Source organism: Meriones unguiculatus, chromosome 3 (assembly GCF_030254825.1).
Source record: "Meriones unguiculatus strain TT.TT164.6M chromosome 3, Bangor_MerUng_6.1, whole genome shotgun sequence".
In the NCBI taxonomy this organism is placed as follows: Eukaryota; Metazoa; Chordata; class Mammalia; order Rodentia; family Muridae; genus Meriones; species Meriones unguiculatus.
Window position 1 is genome coordinate 56,548,196 of NC_083351.1, and position 20,691 is coordinate 56,568,886.

At 43.6% G+C, this 20,691-nt stretch overlaps 1 long non-coding RNA gene across 2 annotated transcripts; it reads right to left on the bottom strand.

Annotated features, from left to right (window-relative positions):
- Nucleotides 1-283: 283 nt before the first annotated feature.
- Nucleotides 284-13,627, bottom strand: LOC132653068 (uncharacterized). 2 transcript variants are annotated; one of them, XR_009590728.1, is made up of 6 exons: nt 12,866-13,627; nt 11,350-11,501; nt 10,346-10,419; nt 8,931-9,091; nt 1,067-1,129; nt 284-610 (listed from the first exon to the last, which is right to left on the bottom strand). It is a non-coding gene; the product is annotated as an uncharacterized LOC132653068 (long non-coding RNA). The 2 variants fall into 2 exon arrangements; XR_009590729.1 differs by having other exon boundaries at nt 1,028-1,129.
- Nucleotides 13,628-20,691: the final 7,064 nt, after the last annotated feature.

Below are 20,691 nucleotides of genomic sequence, written 5' to 3' on the forward strand. Positions count from 1 at the left end.
GATACAAATTTCAAAAATGAAAATGAAGTCCTTAGACTTCTACAGTCACCAACTGTCAGTGTTTTTATTCTTCATGTTTCTTGCCTGTGTGTGTCTCTCTCTGTGTATGTGTGTGTCTACACTCACAATGCCTAATACAAATGTACTGTTGCATTTTTAATGTTAACACTAGGACTTTCATGGCATCCTACACTGCTCATAATGATACTCTTATAATGTCCATCACGTGCTGAGCAAAATTGATTAGCTAATTTCCACACTGGAGCACATGTGTGTGTGTGAACCTCCCTCCCCCTGCCTTTTTCCCTCCCTCCTCTTATCCTTAGAAGAGAAAAAGCAGTTTACAAAGCACCAAGGGTGTCATTATTGAGGCAGAGAGAATGAATATTTTTTAAAAACCATTTTTTTAATACCCTTCCTGTCAAACTCCATAAGAGGGCATTACGTGTTTTTAAAAAAGTTAAGACTCTGGACTATAATTGAAAATTCAACTTTGATGGGGTTAATTAATAGGTCCTTCATTAAAATACTTAATTGTCGGTCCTTGGGGTTCTTTTCATCAGTGAGATGGACGAAGGCAGGCGGCACTCTCCCATCCACTCTGAAGAATCTGTTGAGGAGAATTTCTGTGATTACCAAGCAGGCTGCTGTGGGCATGAGGGCTTGCTGAATGAGTTAAGCCAGCAGCGATGGGTGCAGCCCTGACGGACGTGCACTTTGGAGTAAGTACGGACTTAACCCAACAATGATGTCAGACAGAAAATCTGCACCCCCAGTCAAAGCAGGTAAAGCTCCCAGATTAATCTGCGGTTAGGTAAATCTCCCAGATTAACGTGCAGGTTAGCTGCTGTACTCAGGAGTGAGCAGAGGTCTGTCTCCTGCGTGCATCAATGACAGGGGACAGCTGCTGGCCACCCAGCAGTTGCACAGGACACCAGCCCTTCTGAGAGCCAGGCCCAAGGTCACCAGCTGCCTGGAAGCATGCTCAGCTGGAGGAGTATTATCCTGCTCCTCCAGATTTTCTTACGAGTCACATGGTCGGAGATTAACGAACTGTGATCTGGACCTTGGAGTCAGAATGCTTGACAGTCCGTCCCAAATCCGTGAATCAGGTCATCCAGGCAGGAGGCTAAAGCAGGGAACAGAGACAAGAGTATGATACAGCAAGTTTCCCCACGTGGCCCCATGCCAGCCTTACTTAACTGTGCTGTATAGAGTGTGAATATGAAGTGTGTTTGTGCGCCAAGCCTCGGTGAGGGAATACTGAACCAGTGGTGATGACAGCCTCCGAAAGAGCAGTTAGTCAGGTGAATTTTTAAAAGGTTCCAGTTTTGTTCTTTGTCTTTGATGGACGTATGGAAGCACCTGCTTCTGGGGGTAATGCGTGAGCGTGAGCACCGCAGCTCTCTAACACATCATCACTTCCAACCCTGAAATACGGAGAGCCCGGTCCTGTCCGTATCTACCGCATTGGAAACTTCCATGCATGTTCCGCTTTGGATCACAGCTGAGGAGCACTGGCTTTGTACTATTGTAAGAGTCTTGTGGAACCCAGATTTACAAGTAACAAATGCTGACTGTTACCTCTGAGTGCATGTTCCTGTGCTTGGTGTGAAGAGTATGGTGGCTCACAGCTCTCCCCCACCTCAGGACTAGCTACTTATCTGCAGTGCTCAGCGTTTATTCCTCAATTTTCTCCCAAACCGCAATTTAAATGTAGTCAAGCACCACCTACAATATCTCCTAGCGCAGGAGCCGCAGTGTCATTAAATAGCTAGGAGAGTTCTGACTTCTCTTGGAGAGAGGGAACGGCGTTCTCTGCCAAAGGTGGAGGCAAAACTTGGAGCTCACTCAGCTCGGAGGGGCTGGAGGGACTCCAAAAGAAGCCAGCAGAAAGGCGTAGAAAAGCAAAGCTGGCTGTGCTGTCTCACCACAGGCTCCAAAGCAGCAGAGCTTACCAACCACAGACCTGAACTGTGAGAAGCCATAATAAACCTTTTATCTTTTTAAGATGGTTGTCCAAGGTGTTCTGTTGCAGTGATTGAAAGCTGAGTAATATATAGCATAATGCTTAAGGCACATTTTGAACACAAAGAGGGAGTCAATCACTTCTTTGAGGAAGGGCTGGATAGAGAAGATGGCTGAGGGGCCTTACAGGCCAAGTCTAGGAAAAGAAAGAAAGTTTGCCAGATAGGAAAGAAGGTTGGGAGACAGTGGAGGAGCTACTGTGAGCAGAAACACACACATACACACACACACACACACACACAAAGGAGGAGCACATAGGGGCTTCAGGGGAACTGTAAGAAGATCTTTATGTTAGCATATAGAGCAGGAGGTAGGAGGCTGTGGAAGCTCTAGGAGAGCTTGTGGGTCATACAAAGGGACATGGAGGTCTTTTGTACATTGGAAAGCCATTCAAGAGCCATAATTCCATAAGAGATGTGATCAGATGTGTTCTTCAGGTTGGCCTGAAGTACACTCTGGCTGGCTCTCAGTTATTTCTGATACCACTGGTGGCCTCCCACATGTGACAGTCTCCCGAGAGTAGTCACGAGCAATAACTGGACTGTTCATTTTCCCTATTCAAGCAAGCACATTGGAAAGCACTAACCAGAGGGCTTCAGAGCACAGACGAAGACAGTAGCAGCCTGTCTGCCCTAGACTTGAAGGGAAAAGCACACTTCTGCTCACTCTTTTTCTCTCCTGGACTCCTAACTCCCCCACGGGACCAAGCCTGGCTTCCCAGCTCTGGGATGAGAGCTTGTGTAAACCAGCTCCAAGCTAGCTCTGCCACCCGAAGAGAGTCCTGGGTGTGAGTGAAAGAACCGAGCCATGCCAGTGAGCACTCGCAGAGCCCAGCCCAGGTTTCCAGCCCACTGCGAGGGAAAGAAACGGTGGCTCTTTAGTGAAGCTGGCTGATTAGCCTAACTAGTAGTTAGGATGGCTGCTTGGAATAAGTCAGCTGGAAAACTGCCTAGTGGATGGGATAAGGATGAGGTAGTTCTGACCGTCTGATCTGTCACAGAGCCACTCACAGCCTTTGACTCACAGAAGTAACACATTGCTTGGGACACGTTGGGATGCGACAGCATGAAGAGTGGGTCTCAGAGCTGTCCTTCAAAGGCTTCTCACCCTTAGGGGAGCTGAGATAGACAGGTGTTATCCCACACTCCCCCAAGCACCACTGAAAACTCTGGATTTTACATATAGAACAAAGAAGACTGGGAAGGGTGGAGGGAAACACACACCACCTGTGGAGCCCGGGCTCAGAGACCAAGGGTACTTTTTGGTCCATCTGCCCTGGACTTGGACTTGAAAATGGCACTTTGGACATGCTAGCAGACACAGGCAGAGAGTCCCAGTGCAGTATGTTCTTTCTAGTCAAAAGACCAGAAAGGAAACAGCCTAGCAAGACAAGCTTTCAGACAATGACCATCTTCCTCAAGTCAAGTGTCACTGGAAACCCTGTGGCCCCCTGCTCCAGCCACTATTCCCACAGGCTGTTTGAGAGTCTGGATCTCTGCCCTGGAGCAGCACTGATGAGGGAGGCGAGTCAATGTTCCCACGAGGGAGAGAGAAGGAAACAGGTCAGAGGAGACTAGTAGTAGGAGGGGACTTTCTTCCTGACAGCTGGTCATAAGCTGCTCCCTACCCACTCTGTGACAGTGGGGACCATCTGGGAGGTAGGCTTCCATCCTGTCCCCTGTAGCATTAAGGAGTCTTCCTCCCTCCCTTGGGGATGATGTCACAGGAGACCAAGTGGAAAGGCAGGACTATCACGGCTGCCAGCAGTAAAGAGGCCACCCCACTAGCGCTGGCAGCAAAATCCACACAGAAAGCCAGGGCTCCCCTTTGTCTGGCAGCAATAACAGAGCCCTCTTTGGCAAACAGGAGCAGCTGGGTGGAGAGCATGGCCTTCGACCGTCACCTGGCATGAATATTGCAGCATTCTTCATCCCTTTCCACTGGGGTGGGAGTGGAAGTGGAGACAACAACAGAAGGTTAATAAGACCAGCGTCTCGTGACATAATATGAACATGGCTGTCAATAGCAAATCACTCATCATGGCAACAGTTGGCAAGCTCATACACGGACTAAAAAGACCCAAGGTTGACAGAGACGACAGAATCATGTCATAAAGATTTCTGAGCAGCTGCGGAAAGAACGCTCCCAGCAGCAGTTAAGAATGACCACGGCTGGCACAAGTGGAAAGGCAGAAAGCCTCCGCAATGAATTGAGAATAGAAAGAAGAGTTGATCCAGGTGTGGCGCCTCACACCTGTAATCCTAGACCTTGAGAGGATGGGCAAGAGGATTGTCACAGGTTCAAGGCCAGCCTGGCTACAGGATGAAATCCTGCCTCAAAAACCAAACCAAATCACCATCACCACCAACAAAGTGAAAGGCAGGTGTAGAATTGAGCAATATAGTCACAAAATAATCACAGTGGATAATGGGGATAGAGAGAAACAATATTCAACTGTTAGCCAGAATAATAAAAATGCCTACCTAAACAGCAAAGAGAAATGAGATGAATGAACAATGGGTAGGATTCTGGGGAGCAGGGGATGCCAGGAAGGGCAGAACGCCGGAGCACCTGGGTCCCTAAATCAGAGGGGCTACTTAGCCTGCAAGCTTGCTGTTTGCCTTGGAGACATGGCTCTGGCCTGATTGGAGCACTCTTGCATTGCTGTGGGTCTGTGAAATGTCTTACAGAGAGAATGGGGTGGAAAGATTGTGGGGGTAGCCATAAAAGTTCAGTCTGAGCATATTTGTGATGAAGTGTTCCATGTCTTGACGGTATCTACGCTTCTGTCCTGGCTGTGTGACTGTGTCTTGATCTTACTTAGGTTACCACAAGGAACTGGGGAAATTGCTGTGTTTCCTTTTTTTTCCCTACTCCTTTCCTTTCTCTTCCTTCTTCTGTGCTTTCCCTTTCTCCCTCTTTCATTTCCGGTCCATGGTCTTACTGTGCATCCTGAGCTGACCTCGAACTCACCATTCTCCTGCTTCAGCCCTCACAGTGCTGTGACTGCAGATGTGCCCCACCCACCCTGCCTCCCTTTCTCTCTGTGTGTACCCTTTTCTTCTCAACTACTTGTGAATTATACAATTACTCCATGATAACATTTAATAGGATAGGTTTATCTTTGAGGTGACTATACTGTACAGATAATGGCACTCCATGGAAAACACTTCTACGAGGAACCATGTTCAGCAAGCAGAGAACAGAGGACAATCAAAGCTGGCCAGGTTTCTTTGGACTGGGTTCCTCAGAGGCTACATTTGCATGTTCTGCTGTGACATCTGTGATCTGCTGTGGAGGATTTCCCATAAGGCTGTTGTAAGAATCCAAGGTGATGATTCATGGCGGGTGTTCACTTCCTGACACAGACAGGAAGGTTCTCATCATTGTGACCTCATTCCCTATTTACAGTGATCCTGTCACTTGGGCCTGGCCATATTAAGTTAAAAATAATGAAGTTAAGGCTTAAGGAAATTTTAGGATTTGAAAGGGCACAGCTGGTAAAAATCAGACCCAGGGTTTGGTCTCCAATCAGTTTCCTGATATCTACTATGAATTTTGATGCAATACTTTCTCAAACATTTGATTAAAAAGTACCCCAAAGTACTTTAAAAGATAAGATGGAAAGCAGGAAAAATCTTACAACTGTTTCATTTAAAGGGTTTTGTTTATTACTATATAAACAGCCTTCATCAATCAATAATCAAACTTACCAATACAATAACAGGTGTAATATCAACCCACCAGTTAATGATAGTGGACAAAGGATATTTAAAAGTGTTCAAATTCAAGCTATATATACATAAATAGATAGATAGATAGATATACACACACATATATATGATTTCTAATCAAATAGACAAATGTCATTCTTCTCTATTTCTTCCCCAACTTGATAAAACTCTTAACAGTTGGTGGCCCTAGAGAAGCATATACAACTGACTTGCATCATTACCAGCACAACTTTGGTGGTGGGTAGTTTGACTTCAAATTCTTTGGCCTATTTACTTAATTTCTAGAAATTAATGTGATTAATTAAACATTTGAAAACAAAGGCAGGCTTTCTACTAAAGGCAATGTACAGATTCAATGCAAACCAAAATTCCAGGGCTGTTCTTCACAGACATAGAAAAAAAACCATCCAGTGTTTATATAGAAGGACAAACTATCAAGGGGATCCAAAGAAATCTTGTCCAAAGAAAAAATACTACAGGAAATGTCACTCCACCTGATTTCAAATTATACCACGGTGCTATAGTAATTAAAAGCAGCATGATACTGGCATGAAAGCAGCGACACTGATCAATTGAATAGAATAGAGGACCCAGATATTGATCCACACAAATATGCTGTCTAGTTTTTGACAAAATAAAAAAAAAAGCCAACAATGAACACTAAGTAAAAAAAATAGAATCTATAACAAATAGTGCTTAGCAAGAAAGATTTTAACATGCTGAAAAATGAGCCTGGACCTTACTTCTCACTCTGTAGGACACTCAACCCTAAATGGACCAAAGGCCTCAACCTAAGATCTGATACTCTGAAAGTGCTGAAGGATAAAGTATAGGTAAGGACTTTCTGAGTGGGACTATATAGTGCCCCGAGTGAGACCAGCCATCAACAAATAAGATCTCATGGACTTAAAATGATTCTGTCAGCAAAGGAAGCCACCAAAAGAGTGAACAGGAAACTCATAGGCTGGGTTTCCTTTGCCTAGAATAGCCAAAGAACTTTAAAAATTCAACATCAAGAAATAAACAGCTCAGTTAACACACTGTGTGTTATGTGTGCTATGAAAATTATCAAAACAATAACTACAAATGGCTAGTGTGGCGTTTTGAGTGAGTAATGTCGATTATAGGCTCATAGATTTGGACATATTATTCCCAATTGGTGGACCATTTGGAAAGATTATGGAACTTTTAGGAGGGGTAGCCTTGCTGAAAGAAGAATGTCACTGAGGGTGGGCTTTGAGTAAGCATACTTGGCCAGGCTTCCTGTTTGATCTGTCTGCTTCCTGTGTGTGGATGAAACGTGATCTGCTTCCTGCTGTCATGCTGTCACCACCATGATGGACTCCATCCCCCTGGATCTGTAAACTAAAATTGGTCCTTTCTTCCCTAACTTGTCCTTGCTTATAGTATCTTATTACAGCGACAATAACCCATAGAGCTTAGAAACACCTTTAGAAGTGTTCAACAGCCTCAGTTATCAGAAAAATGCAGATGAAAACTACCTTTAGAGTAGTTTCCTGCCCTCGTCAGAATGGCCAAGATCAGGACTACAGATGACAAGTGCCGGTACAGATGTAGGGAGAGTGGAACCGTCACATCCTTAAACTACACTACATAAACTAGTGTAGCCACTATGAAAATCAGGAAAATAGAAATAGAACCAGCATATGATCCATCTGTACCGCTCCCAGTCATAAAAAAGACCTTATATCCTACTAGTGCACATCATGTTCATTGTGGCTCAATTCACAGGAGATGGGAAATAGAATCCGCCAAGATTTTCATCACTTGATGAACAGGTAAGAAACATGTGGAATGTTTATATACTACAGGATGGAGTATTACTCAGCTATAAAAAATATTAACAATTTAGGTAAATAGATAAAAACAAAAAATACACAGAGAAGGTCATCTAGTTCCAGAAAGACATACGAATATGTTCTCTTTTATAAGTGGATCCTAGCTTTAGAATCTTTTGTTTTAAATGTCTAATCTGGAGTATAGGCAGAAGCCAGGAAGCTGTTTCTAGCTATTGATGGAAACAGAACTGTTCAAGTGTGGAGGCAGGTAGGAAACGGGGAAGTGAAATGTTGGTTGATAGAAGGCTTAACCAAAATGAAGGGTGCATGAAAACGCTTTATGGAAATCTATGACTTTATAGACCAAGGTATGGGGGCACTCAGTTAGAGGAGATAGAGCACAGGTGACGTGAAAGGAAAGGGGAGATACACTGAAGGTTAAAGATTTAAGTGGAGATAGGAATCTTGGGAGAGGAGAGGGTGGGAGTGGGCTAGTTAAGGATACACGAAGACACCCTATAGAAATCCACTAAATTTAACAGAAACATCCTGCAAGATGGACAATGGTTCTCAGAAGACATGTGTTATTAAAGTCCAAATAGTCTATGCTAGCAGCGTCCACTAAGGGCTCTTTTCTTATAGACTGCTTAGCTTCGTGTTGTGCCAGAGGGACCTGAGGACTCAACGTGGATGGACACCAACCCTATGTACCCCAGTGAGCTAATCATCTCCTGTAGGCCTCACCTCTTTATTTTTCAAGAAAGAAAATGACCATTTATTCATACATTTAAATATCTGTAGGCATACACAGAAACAAGAAATTTCAGTCTTAGAATGAGAAAGGCTGGCTACTAAAACTGACCCAAAAAGCTGGGTATGGTGGGGCAAGCCTGTAGTGCTGGTGCGCAGTGGAAGGAGGCAAGAACATAGCATCTTTCAGGTCAAGAAAGCCCAGAACTAAGCAAAAACAAAACCAATGAAACAAAAGCAAATCAGAAATTGCCCAGATTATAGACTTAGTAGACAAGGTTATTAAGATATCATGACTGTACTGAGCATAAGGAGTTACATAAAATGGTGCTACCTATGTCGGAATATAAAAGATAAAAATGACAAAAACTTATAGATAAGGAAAATGAAAGGTCCAAAAAAATATACTATGTGGGATCAACAGATTAGAATCTTTAGAAAAAAAGGACTGGTGAATTTGAAAACAGTAATAGAAACTAACCAACGTGACATATAGAAAAATAAGCTAATCCTCTCACCCTCAATGCCCATTATCAAAGACAAAAAAAATAGAAGAAACAGAGACAACATTATGAATTGATTTTGAGGTAGAAAATATAGGGTAGGGATGATGGCTCACTCAGTAAAATGCTTGCTGTGCAGTTATGAGGACTTGAGTTTGAATCCCAGAAACCATGTATATTTCCAGATACTGTGGCATGTACTTGTAATCTCAGGCTATGAGCCAGAGCCAGAAAGATCACAAGGTCTTGATGTCCAGAAGGTCCATCCACGTGGACTCTGTGAAAACAAGAGGGAGAGTAACAGAAAAACACAGGACAATGGCCTCAGGCATCACCAGGTGCATGAACAGATCCACTCTCAAATGTGCTCATGGATGTCACACAAACAAATTTTATGCTAAAAACAGGAGGTGTGTTTGTTTTTTTAAACGGTCAATCAGTCTAACTGACCACATTCATAGGATAAAAATAAAAAAACACATAAGATGTGGAAAATTGTGTTTAACAAAACCTCATACCCACTCTTGATACGAACTCTCAGAAAGCTAGAAATGGAACTTTTTCAAGTTGATAAGGGCATTTGTGAAAACCACAGATAGGAAAACCACACATAGTTATTGGGAAGCATGTTCATGGCAGCACTGTGCTCTGGCTATGACAATAATGGGCAGAGCTAGTAACTCGGCTTAATCGTCAATCAGCTTAAGCTTCAGGCAGAAAGCAACAAGCAAGTGTGCTTCTTATACTAACAAAAATTAGAAATTGAAATGGAAAAAATGACCATGGCTAATATCACAAAACAAGAAATCTTAGGGATAGGTATTGCAAAATACATTCAAGTGACACCTTTAAAACATCAGGTAGGGGATGTAAAGAATCATTGTTTAAATGAGAGTTATCATGTTTGTAGATGAAAAGATTCAAAGTAGTCGATGCCAATTCTTTTCAAATAAATTCAACATAGTTTCATTGAAAATTTTGATTGTTTCTTTCATAAATTGACAAAGAAATAAAATATAGAAATCTTACAACAGTCAAAACAATATTTCAAAAGTTCACAGACCAATGATAATATATAACAGTAAAGACAGTATGATTATGGTATAGACATAAATGGATCTTTACCAAAAATATGAAGAAATAAACCCCCATGTACATAGTTGTTATAGTTTGGATATGGAATGTTCCCCAAATGCACATGAGTTAAAGGTTTGGTTCTCAGGTTAGTATCAAAGATAGAAACACTTTTCTTATGACAGATTTTCAGTTATCAAGTGCGTGACCTCAAAAAGCGTGTGGGAACTTGCTCTCTTTCTTTCTCTGTTTTCTACCCAACCTGAACTGATAGGCCTCAACTCTTAGTGGCATCACTGGTTTAAGATCCAAACACATGAGTTTGGGGAGTAGAGACACCCAACACCAGGTCCACAATAACTCTTGCACACTTCCAACCTTTCCTGGTATCAGCCTTGCTCCCCCAAATGTGCTCTAACTCACTTGTGTTTTGCAAGCCCTGGTTATCTGGACTTACCCGTTTGCCTTAGATGTTGCTCTACTTCCGCTCCTGACCTGAGAGTCTCTTCTCTGTCCAGTAACTCAAGTGACCTGTCAAAACATGTAGGTCAGAGCATGCTACAAGCTTCCTCTAAGCTTGCTAATGGCTTCTCATATGCTTACGGGGGAATCCCCACTAGCTACACGGGTGTCAAGACTGTTTCTTTCACTTGGTTCTCTCCACCAAGCGCCTTGCAGAATCTTTTTACTGGCCCTGGGGGGTGCCACCATCATGTGTCTGTCCTCCTTCTCCCTCTGTCTGAACATTTCTCCTCCACGTCCATTCATGTCTCATGTCTCATTCATGACTTCACTCATAGACCACCTCTTCATCGGTCACCTTCACTAACTCACTCTCCCTTCACCCTGTCCACCTGCCTCACTCATCTACCCTTTCACAAGGGTGTTTTCAGGCAGATTAATACCTGCCTGCCTTGAAGGATAAGCGTGCGCAGCAGGACTCGAGTCCATCCTGTGTCACACATACCTAGAAGACTACTTGGCAGGTAGAGTATATATTAAATGAAAGAATATATACTTAACGTTTAAAAGTAGGCATTCTCTTATTTGACACCCACTGAATACTCCAAATCTCATCTATCATCTAAAAACCGTTTTCAAACACAGCTAGATTAACCCAGGGATGAAACCTATTGATCACTAAAACCGAGTGACTGCTTATCTTCAGTCGGTGGCCCCACTTGGTCATCAGAGGATTCTGTACGTGCAATGGAGTGACAGGTAATGGAGAATTGACGGTGGGACAGGACTGTGAGTGTGGGGGTCCTTGAGCAAAGCATAGCCTGCCAGGGCGATGTGGGAACAGAGAGAGGCTTCAGGAGCAGCTCGCAGAGATTGCAGATGTCAAGCCATTTTGTAAATTGCCAGAACAGCAAAGAGGAAAAGCCTTAAACCAGAGCAGGAAGTGGGAGGTGACACAGGTCACGAAAGCAAGAAGTTAGACTAGGCGACCCTGCTCACCTCCGCAGTCAGGGTTAACGCTGAAGATGGAGCCTGGCTCTGAAGGCGCTGGTAGCAGTCCGCAGCCGAGTGGGCTGTAGCTCAGAAGCATCTCCATCCCGCCCAAGGTCTGCTTGGCTCTTGAGCGGTACCCCACTGACATCAGAAGAGCCCTGTGTGGAGAGCCGTAAGAACCTCACTAAACCCGAGCACCACACCGTGGGCCTCCGGTTGTTAGCGGACGGCTCTAATAAGCAGCCAGAGCTGCGAACCTCGTCTTCACGGACCGGGGCAGCCTGAGCCACACATGGAGGGGTCGACAGGATCCCTGCTGGTGGGAAGGGGCAATCAGGAGGACTTGGAAATGAGGCAGAGTCTGTTCAATTCTACTCCAGCGCAAACGGCCTTTGCTCGATAGTATCAGAAGATAACTTTTGGAATTTTGCTAGAACTGATTTCATTATTTATGAAGTGCAGTTTTAATTTTTCATGTCATAGGGAGACTGAACTTCAGTGCTGTGGCTTGGGGCCAACATAGGCGCTAATTATTTTGTTAGAAGTGGTATTGCTTAGTAACTAGGAAAGCAAGCTCTGGAGTCAGACAGACTTAGGTTGAGGCACGGCTTGGCCACTTTTTCAATCTCTCAATGAGAAATGAGATTAATAGCAGAGGCTATCTATCTGAGGAGGTCTTTGAAAAGATTAAGGAGGCTTCTATATGTAAAGCAGGTCGCCTGGTAACTAACTCAATTAACAGAGCACTCAGCACCCCTCCCTGGCCGCCGTGCTATTTTTTTCTTAGCCGAAACCTTTCTTTAAAGATGACATCTTTCGTTGTTTTCTCTTTATGTTCGTACTACCCTTTAGGTTATTTTCTATAAACTTTCAGAACATCCTTTTGTGTTCATTGGGGTTCTTTTGGTCACAAAGAACAGCAACCAACCCTGCCTCATGGAGGGAGAGAGAAGGTAAGTTGCTGGGAAAGCTAGATCACACACAATGAGGGAAGAGCTGTGTTAAAACCACTCACACTGGTTCAAGATAGGAAAGAAAATAATGTAACCCAACGTAAAGTTCCCCAGCCTCGTGTCTCTTCCAGACTTTACGTCTCTGCCACCTCAGTGTTTGAAGAGGAGACTGCAGGAAGTCACCAACATGCTACACTTGTTTGGTGTCATCACAAGACATGTTAGCTACTGCCCACGCTTCTGTGACAAACGTTATAACCCTAAAGCAACGTAAGGGGGATGGGTTTGTTTGGGGACATAGCTTGAGAGTACAGTTCATTGCTGCTCACATGGGATCTGCAGTCAGGAAGCAGAGAGAGGAATGCTGGTGTGCAGCCCACATTTAGGGTCTTCGCACCTCAATTCATGTAATCCAGAAAGCCCCTCACGCACATGCCCAGAGGATTTGATTGATGGTAGTTCTAAATACTCAAGATTAATTTAAGATTAACTTCCACCAAATCATTACAAAATCCAGCAGCTTTTTAATGATAAATTCACACCATGGATAGGAACCCGGATATACTTACCTGGGTCCTATACTCAAGGTGTCATCTAGCTGGGTTCTTGCCTGGAGACTTTGAAAACAAAAAAAAACATCCATTTCCAAGCTCATCCAGGTTGTTGGGAGCATGCAGTTCCTTGTGGTTGTAAGAATGAGTTTCTATTTTTTCACTGGCTGTCAGCTGGGGTCATTTTCAGCTCCCCAAGTTCACTCTCAGTTCCTAGCCATGTAGACCTCCCAAACAGGGCAGAGTCCTTGCTCAAGCCATCAGGTAAGGTGCTCTTCAGCTTGCTGTGACCTAATGGGAACACAGAATGGCATTCCACCTGCCCTCAATGGTGTGCCCTGCATAGGGTGTACAGATACTAGAAGGCAAAGATCTTGGGATACTGCAGTGGACTGGCTTGTGCTGCCCCTGAAGCCATGGCTCTGCAAAGGCAGTGAATGTGGGCCTACTTGGAAACTGGCTCTTTGCCAATATGATGGTGCTACGATGAAGTCATACTAGAAGGTGCGGCAAAAACCTGATGGCTTTTCCGTACGGAGAGGGAAATTCAGTCTCAGAGATGTAGGGATGAAGGCTACAGAAATATCTAGGAAAAGCTAGGGCTGTGCTGCCGTGAGCCAAGGATTCAGGCAGCTGTCAGAAGGCAGAGGGATTAAGGAAGGAATCTTCCTGACATTGGAGGGACCTTGGCTCTTTCTAGCCTTTAATGAAAGGACCTCCCTGCTGTTTAAGCTCCCAGTTTGTATTAGTTCACTAGGGAAGCCTATGAAAAGTTCTTCCCATGACTATGAGAATGGGTGGCCAATCAGGCCTTATAAAAGAGACAATCATCTGTTGAGGGTGACGGGTTATGGAGTACATTCCTCCACCTTCCAAAAATATGTTCACATACTTTTTTCTTTAAGGAAAAACATCATGTTCACAGTGACAAGAAAAGCACCATGACTCCTGCAACTGATTTGCAAGGACACACCTATGTTTGTTTGTTTGTTTGTTTGACTTTTTGCATATTTTCTGCCTGAAACCATGGGCGGGATAAAGCGTTGAGTGAGAAAGGGGAGGAAAATAGTTAAAGTATTCACCATCCCTGGCTTTGTGATTTGATAAATGTTATTTTTAAATACCTTGAGCTTCCATTTAATCATGCGCAAAATAAGACGAGTGTTGCCCTTACCTCAAGCAAGTTGGCATCAGATAAGGAAGCACCAGAAAGCAGTGGCAGCGAGCCTTCACGCACAGGGCTTTTCAGTTCTTCACTCGGGTTTTGAGGATTTTTTAAAGTGAAGATTTCTCTGGCCTCCTTCACTTTAGAAGGACGGCTCTTTCTGGATTCTCCTTCCTCCACGGCAGGTATCTCAGGCAGCAGCTGTCTCCCGAGATGAAGGGGTCAGCTTCCCGTTGATAATTTGTGCTGGCCTTTGCACCTCTGCTTTCTCACAGAGAACCCCCAGGCTCTTGAGATGCCAGACCTGCCCCCCTCCCCACCCCACCTCCGGAACAGCTGCTGTCCCTGGAAGGTGTCTCTCAGGAGTCTTATGGTCCTACTGAACACATGACACTTCTAACCCTCACCAACTCTCCCTCCTTCCATATGGGCAGCCATGCTCTCTGCTATAGCTCTTGTGTTCTCTGCTTCCACATTGTCATGCACAGGACTTACCACTGGAGTGGTAAGTTCTGGAGTGTTCCAGGGGTTGAATGCCACAGTCACTCAGGCATGCTAATTGGGATAAGACAAAAGTACATATACCCTTATTTTCTTAGGACAAGTCTGTCTAAAGGGGCTCTGAAACCTACTTCTCCTCCTGGGTTCCCAGATAGTCTCCCCTGTCCTCCAGAAGTGCGTAGATGTTTCTGAGTGCTAGCAATGACCACAACTGGAGCTGTTTCCAGGAGGCTCCTTAGTAACCATGACAACAGACCTCAGTAAGCCTACCTGTCCCCGTAGGGCCAGACCGTACAGTGAGCAGAGGCTTAAGTCAAATATCAACATCAAAGCATCATTTAATTCCCTTCCTGCTCTTCACTGATCATTTGTCCTCCCATTATTTCCTGTATCTTCATCAGAATTTTAATCCAAAGGGTATGTCCTTCTGAATTTTCTTTTAACAAAGGAAGAAATCCAGAAAGAGATAAAGGCAGCGAAACAGGGACATCAACCGAACAATATATTTACTTCAGTTGAATTTATCAACTTGGCACTAATAAGAAATATTATGGTTGAATAGGAACAAATGGAGAAACACAGTTTTCTTCCCCATAGTTTACAATTCACAGCAGCATAGGCATTCTGTCTGCCATTTGAAATGTCCCTCGTGGGATACATTCAAAGCCTAAATCTCCACCAGCAATGTAATTCAGTACTTAAGAAAAATAACTATGTGTCAGGCATTCCTGCTGGAGAAATGTTCCAAAGAGGAAAGCTTGGTCCAGATAAAACATACACCTCACTGACTCTGGAAGACTCCGCTTCACAGTTCTTTGTTAGTGGTTTCTCTGAGGAGCCTTGAGGTTCTAAGACTTAGGAGGCAGACAGTTATAGTCAGTTTTTCCATCTTTCTCAAGCATGTACAAATATCTTTTTTAAAAAGTGGTTTGTTAAAGTTGACATATAAAAGAAAATTCATTTTAATTCACTGATGAACTATTGTATGCCAGTCATATGATAATCTGAAAACAAACTTCCTTCAGTGAGGGATTTAAAAAAAAAGTATCCACATGGAAGAAAGCTAATTAACTAGCACTATTCAAAAATAGGAATTTATTGCATATTATAGTGCTATCAGTGTCAATTTGTCCTTATCTACACCGTTAGACTGTTATCTGAGGTCGGATTTAGTCACTCTTAAGCAAAGAACGCTGTGTGGAGGTTGTTCTTTAAATCCCACCTAAAATCTGCCAAGAAGAAAAACATATGGGATCTGACAGCATGAACAGCACGTGTGCGCTCCAGTGCGCATGCTCTTGGGAAGGTCCGTGGGAGCCTGATGAGAAGCCAGGGAAAGAGCAAAAACAATGATTAACTGACACAGGCTGCAAGTCAATTATCTGCATCAAGCAGATCCAATATCAAAGGGATCCCATCTCACTCTGTGAGAACTACAAGCCCGGAAACAGAAACAGATGACGGCTTCTTCCCTGAGTTCCACCTGTGGGTAGGGAAGCGATTGAAAGATGCTCCAGATTTCTGGCTATTATGAATAAAGCTGTTACAAACATGGTTGAGCAAATGTCCTTGTTGTATATTTGAGCAACTTTTGGATATATGCCCAGGAGTGGTATAGCTGGATCTTGAGATAGTACTATTCCTAATTGTCTGAGAAAGCGCCAGATTGATTTCCAAAGTGGGTGTACAAGTTTACATTCCCACCAGCAATGGAGGAAGGTTCCCCTTTCTCCACATCCTCTCCAGCATGTGCTGTCACTGAATTTTTGATCTTAGCCGTTCTGATGGGTATAAGGTGAAATCTCAGGGTCATTTTGATTTGCATCTCCCTGATGACTAAGGATGTTGAGCATTTCTTTAAGTGTTTCTCTGCCATTCGATATTCCTCTATTGAGAATTCTGTTTAGCTCTGTACCCCATTATTAAAATTGGATTACTTTATTTATTGCTGTTTAACCTATTGAGTTCTTTAAATATTCTGGATAATAGAATCTGGAAACAATCCAGATGTCCCTCAATTGAGGAATGGATACAGAAATTGTGGCACATTTACACAAAGGAATACCACTCAGCAATTAAAAAACAAGGAAATCATGAAATTTGCAGGCAAATGGTGGGAACAATCCTTCTAAGTGAGGTATACCAGAACAGAAAGACACTCATGGTAGATACTCACTTATAAGTGGATATTAGACATATAATATAAGATAATCATACTAAAATCTGTATACCTAAAGAAGCTAAGCAAGAAGGAGGACCCTGGGTAAGATGGTCAATCCTCATTCAGAAAGGCAAACTGGATAGACATTGGAAGAGGGTGAAACAAGGAACAAGACAGGAGCCTACCACAGAGGGCCTCTGAAAGACTCTACTCAGCCGGGTATTAAAGCAGATGTTGAGACTCATAGCCAAACTTTGGGCAGAGTGCAGGAATCTTATGAAAGAAGGGGGAGATAGAAAGACCTAAGGGGATAGGAGCTCTACAAGGAGAGCAACAGAACCAAGAACTCCAGGCCCAGGAGTCTTTTCTGAGCCTGTTACTCCAACCAAGGACCATTCATGGGGGTAACCTAGAACCCCTGCACAGATGTAGCCCATGGCAGCTCAGTATCCAAGTGGGTTTCCTAGTAAGGGGAACAGGAACTTTCTCTGACATGAACTCAGTGGCTGGCTCTTTGATCACCTCCCCCTGATGGGGGAGCAGTCTTATCAGGCCACAGAGGAAGACAATGCAGCCAGTCCTGATGAGACCCTATAGGCTTGGGTCAGATAGGATAGGGTCCTCCTCCGCTATCAGTGGACTGGGGAAGCGGCATGGGAGGAGAAGAAAGAGGTAGGGAGAGCGGGAATGGGAGGGGTAGAGGGAGGGGACTAGAGCTGGGACACAAAGTGAATAAATTGTAATAAATAAAATAATAATAAAAAGGAAAGATGCTCCAGGGTCAGGTGCCGGCATCCAGCACCCAGAACAGGTGCTCCCTGTTCCTGGGCCCAAATTCTGATTTCAAATGCTCCTTGGCAATGTGATGCTCAACGAGCAAATATAATCCGAAGTTGTGCCCCTGTCCCAGCCACACAGAAATGCTTAAATGTGGCTTTTTAATTATCTAGCAACATGTTGTTTACTGGCAGATGAGAACCCAGAAATCTTTGAAAGGAGAAGTGTTTCCAGGACTATGAGGCTAAATTGGAAAAATGCAAATTGGTTATGGTTGAGTAAGTATCACTGCCTGGGCTTTTGTTTTTCCAAAGCAACCTTATCTTATCTTTCTTTTGTGAGGGAGAAAGACATAGAGACATAAACCTCCCTCTTTATCTAAGTACCTTTTCTTGGTACAGAGAGAGAGGGTCTTTTTTTTCTTTTTCTTTTTTCTTCTACTTTTTTTTTTTTTAAAGAAATCTCAGGCTGATTTTCCAGAGGATAAAACAGAAAGATTAAGATTATGTTGGGAGCTACTTCTTGTACCTGAAACTACCTCTTTTGCTTCATGGTCAGGTGAGAATAGGGTGAGTGTGTGTGTGTGTGTGTGTGTGTGTGTGTGTGTGTGTGATGTGAAACAAAGAGGAGATGAGACAGCAGCTCTGAGGCATGTCATTCTGAGTGCATGTCATTCTGTCATTTCTTAGTTCTTCTACATAATCTCACTGGCCCACTAACTTGAAGATACTAGGAATTGAATAAATATATGAGTTAGTTTCTGTTTGTTACCCCCAACCCCCAGCTTCTAGGAAATCCTATAGAACCTCTCACAAAGAATCTTCCAGAAGCAAAGAGGCACATTATAGCTGTTAGGCTGAGAGAGTGTCACAGAAGGAAGAAAATGGGACTACCAAGTTTGGAGGTTGGATTAGTCAGGATTTGCTATTCTTATAGTCATGGAAGACAATGCAGCCACTCCTGATAGGCTAGGGTCAGAGGGAAGGGGAGAGGACCTCCCCTATCAGTGGACTGGGGGAGGGCCATGGGAGGAGAAGAGGGAGGGAGGGCAGGATTGGTAGGGCACAAGGGAGGGAGCTACAGCTGGGATACAAAGTGAATAATAAACAAAAAAATAAAATAAAATTTAAAAAATATTCAACTCTTGCACAAGGGAAAGAAAAACTCTGGAGACTCTGGGGTTTTAGAGCTGGGTCGGTGGTTAAGAGTGCATACTGCTCTTGCAGAGGACCCCAGTTCAGTTCTCAGCACCCACATGGTGGTTCATGACATCCTGAAACTTTACTTCTAAGAGATATGACATGCTCTTCTGGTTTCTAGGAACATCGGGCACTCACATGATACACACATGTGAGCAAACACTCATATGCATAAGATGAAAACAAATAAAAACAAACCAACCACTTCAGACTCAATGCAACAGAAAAGCCCCATGCAGCTACACCTGGTTAGGTGTTTCTTTGGGTGGCTGTGCTGCAGGCAGTGACCCAGGAATCAAGGATATTCCATGTAGCACTCTTGTCATCCTCCAGGTTGTAATTTTCTTATCCTCTATATGTTCCAAACAGCTAAACACAGAGCGAGAAGAACATGTATTGACTACCTTCTTCTAGAAGGTGTGACTCTCTTTCTGGGTCAAAGTTAGTCTGCTAAAAACTATTCACATGGCTCCAGAAGGCACGAGAGGACTCAGAATATCTCTCTGAGAGAGACAAAAAAGTTTCGTGAATATCTAGCTAAGCTTTGTCTTGCTAGAAACCTGATAACAGTACAATAAGGAGAGTAGCCAGACAGAGTTAATGACCCCAGAAGCCTGGACCGTGGTAATATGTGTTGGTCAGTGGTCATAAACAAAACTCCAGAGAGAAAAATGAAGGCCAGTGCAGCCACACTGACATGTAGCAGATGAGCAGAAGCTAAGGCTAGGTGTTAGACAATGAAGGCCAGGGCCGAATAACGTCTGCATCTCCAAGGAACAGTTATGGTATTGCTAAGAAAAGGAAGTTCCTTGGAAGGTGGGGTTTGGGAAGGAATCCTGCTACATAGGTGGCTTTCATAGTTAGCTATTTAGTGGCAATAATCTCTGAGTTTCAGACAGATGGAACTTGTTATGAGTCAAATAAACTTAAAGCTACATGTGTACACAAATACACTAGTATCTTTCATTGATCAAGCACCAACTGTTTGCCAGGTACTACACACACACACACATACACACACACACACCACACACACACACACACACACACACACACATCTTGCCCTTCCACTCTTTCTTCAATCTACTAGTTTTCCTGATTTGTCGTGAAAACACACACACACACACACACACACACACAAACAAACTATCTTGCCACAGAGTCTGTAAGTGGTAAAGCTAGGATTTGCGCACTTTAAATCCTACCCGTTATCCCAAGGCACGACACACTAGCGTCCATGCCCACACACCCTGAAAAAGCACATGCATATGTAAAATGAATATTTAATGACACAGAGAATCAAACAGCTATTGTTGCATAACAAACCTCCCCAAAATATAGTGCTTTAAAAACAATTCGTCATTATTTCCCACAAAGCTGTGGGTTGGCTGGGCAGTTCTGCTGCTGTGGCCTAAACTTGGCTGGCTTGGGATACTGTCTTCCCTGTATTTATGGGCAGTCGGCAATTTGACTGAGGGACTGGCTGGTCCAGAATGGCCCCAGTTGGCCTATCTGCCTTAGCTACCCTTGGCTTCTCTTCCACCAGGGTTTTAGTCTTGTGTTAGTCACACAGTGAAGGCAAACTTCAAACCACCATGCTTGTCTTGTTGGCCCAAGAGACCCACAAGACCAACCTGTATTCAAAAATAGTTAAGAATAATCCATTTATTTATTTATTTATTTATTTATTTATTCTGTAGAAAAAGTGCTGAAAAGTCACTTTCTCTCAAAGGCCTGAGTAGAATGAGGGTTAGAGATTAGGGCCTTCCCCATCTCCCAAATCAGCTTACTGAACTTAATATCTCTAGACATTTTTCTTCTAAGAATGCTATCCTAAGATATGGTTGCAACGTTTAATCTTTTTGTGCGCTAGGCTGGTTTTAGACACAGCTCCGATGTGCCTGTGATGATGTTTCCAGAGAGTATTAACTGAGGAGGGAAGACCAATTTAAAACTATGTGGCACCATCCCTGAGCCTGGGATCCCAGACTGAACCACAGAAGAAAACTGAGAACAGCGGAAAACCACCACCATGCCCTCT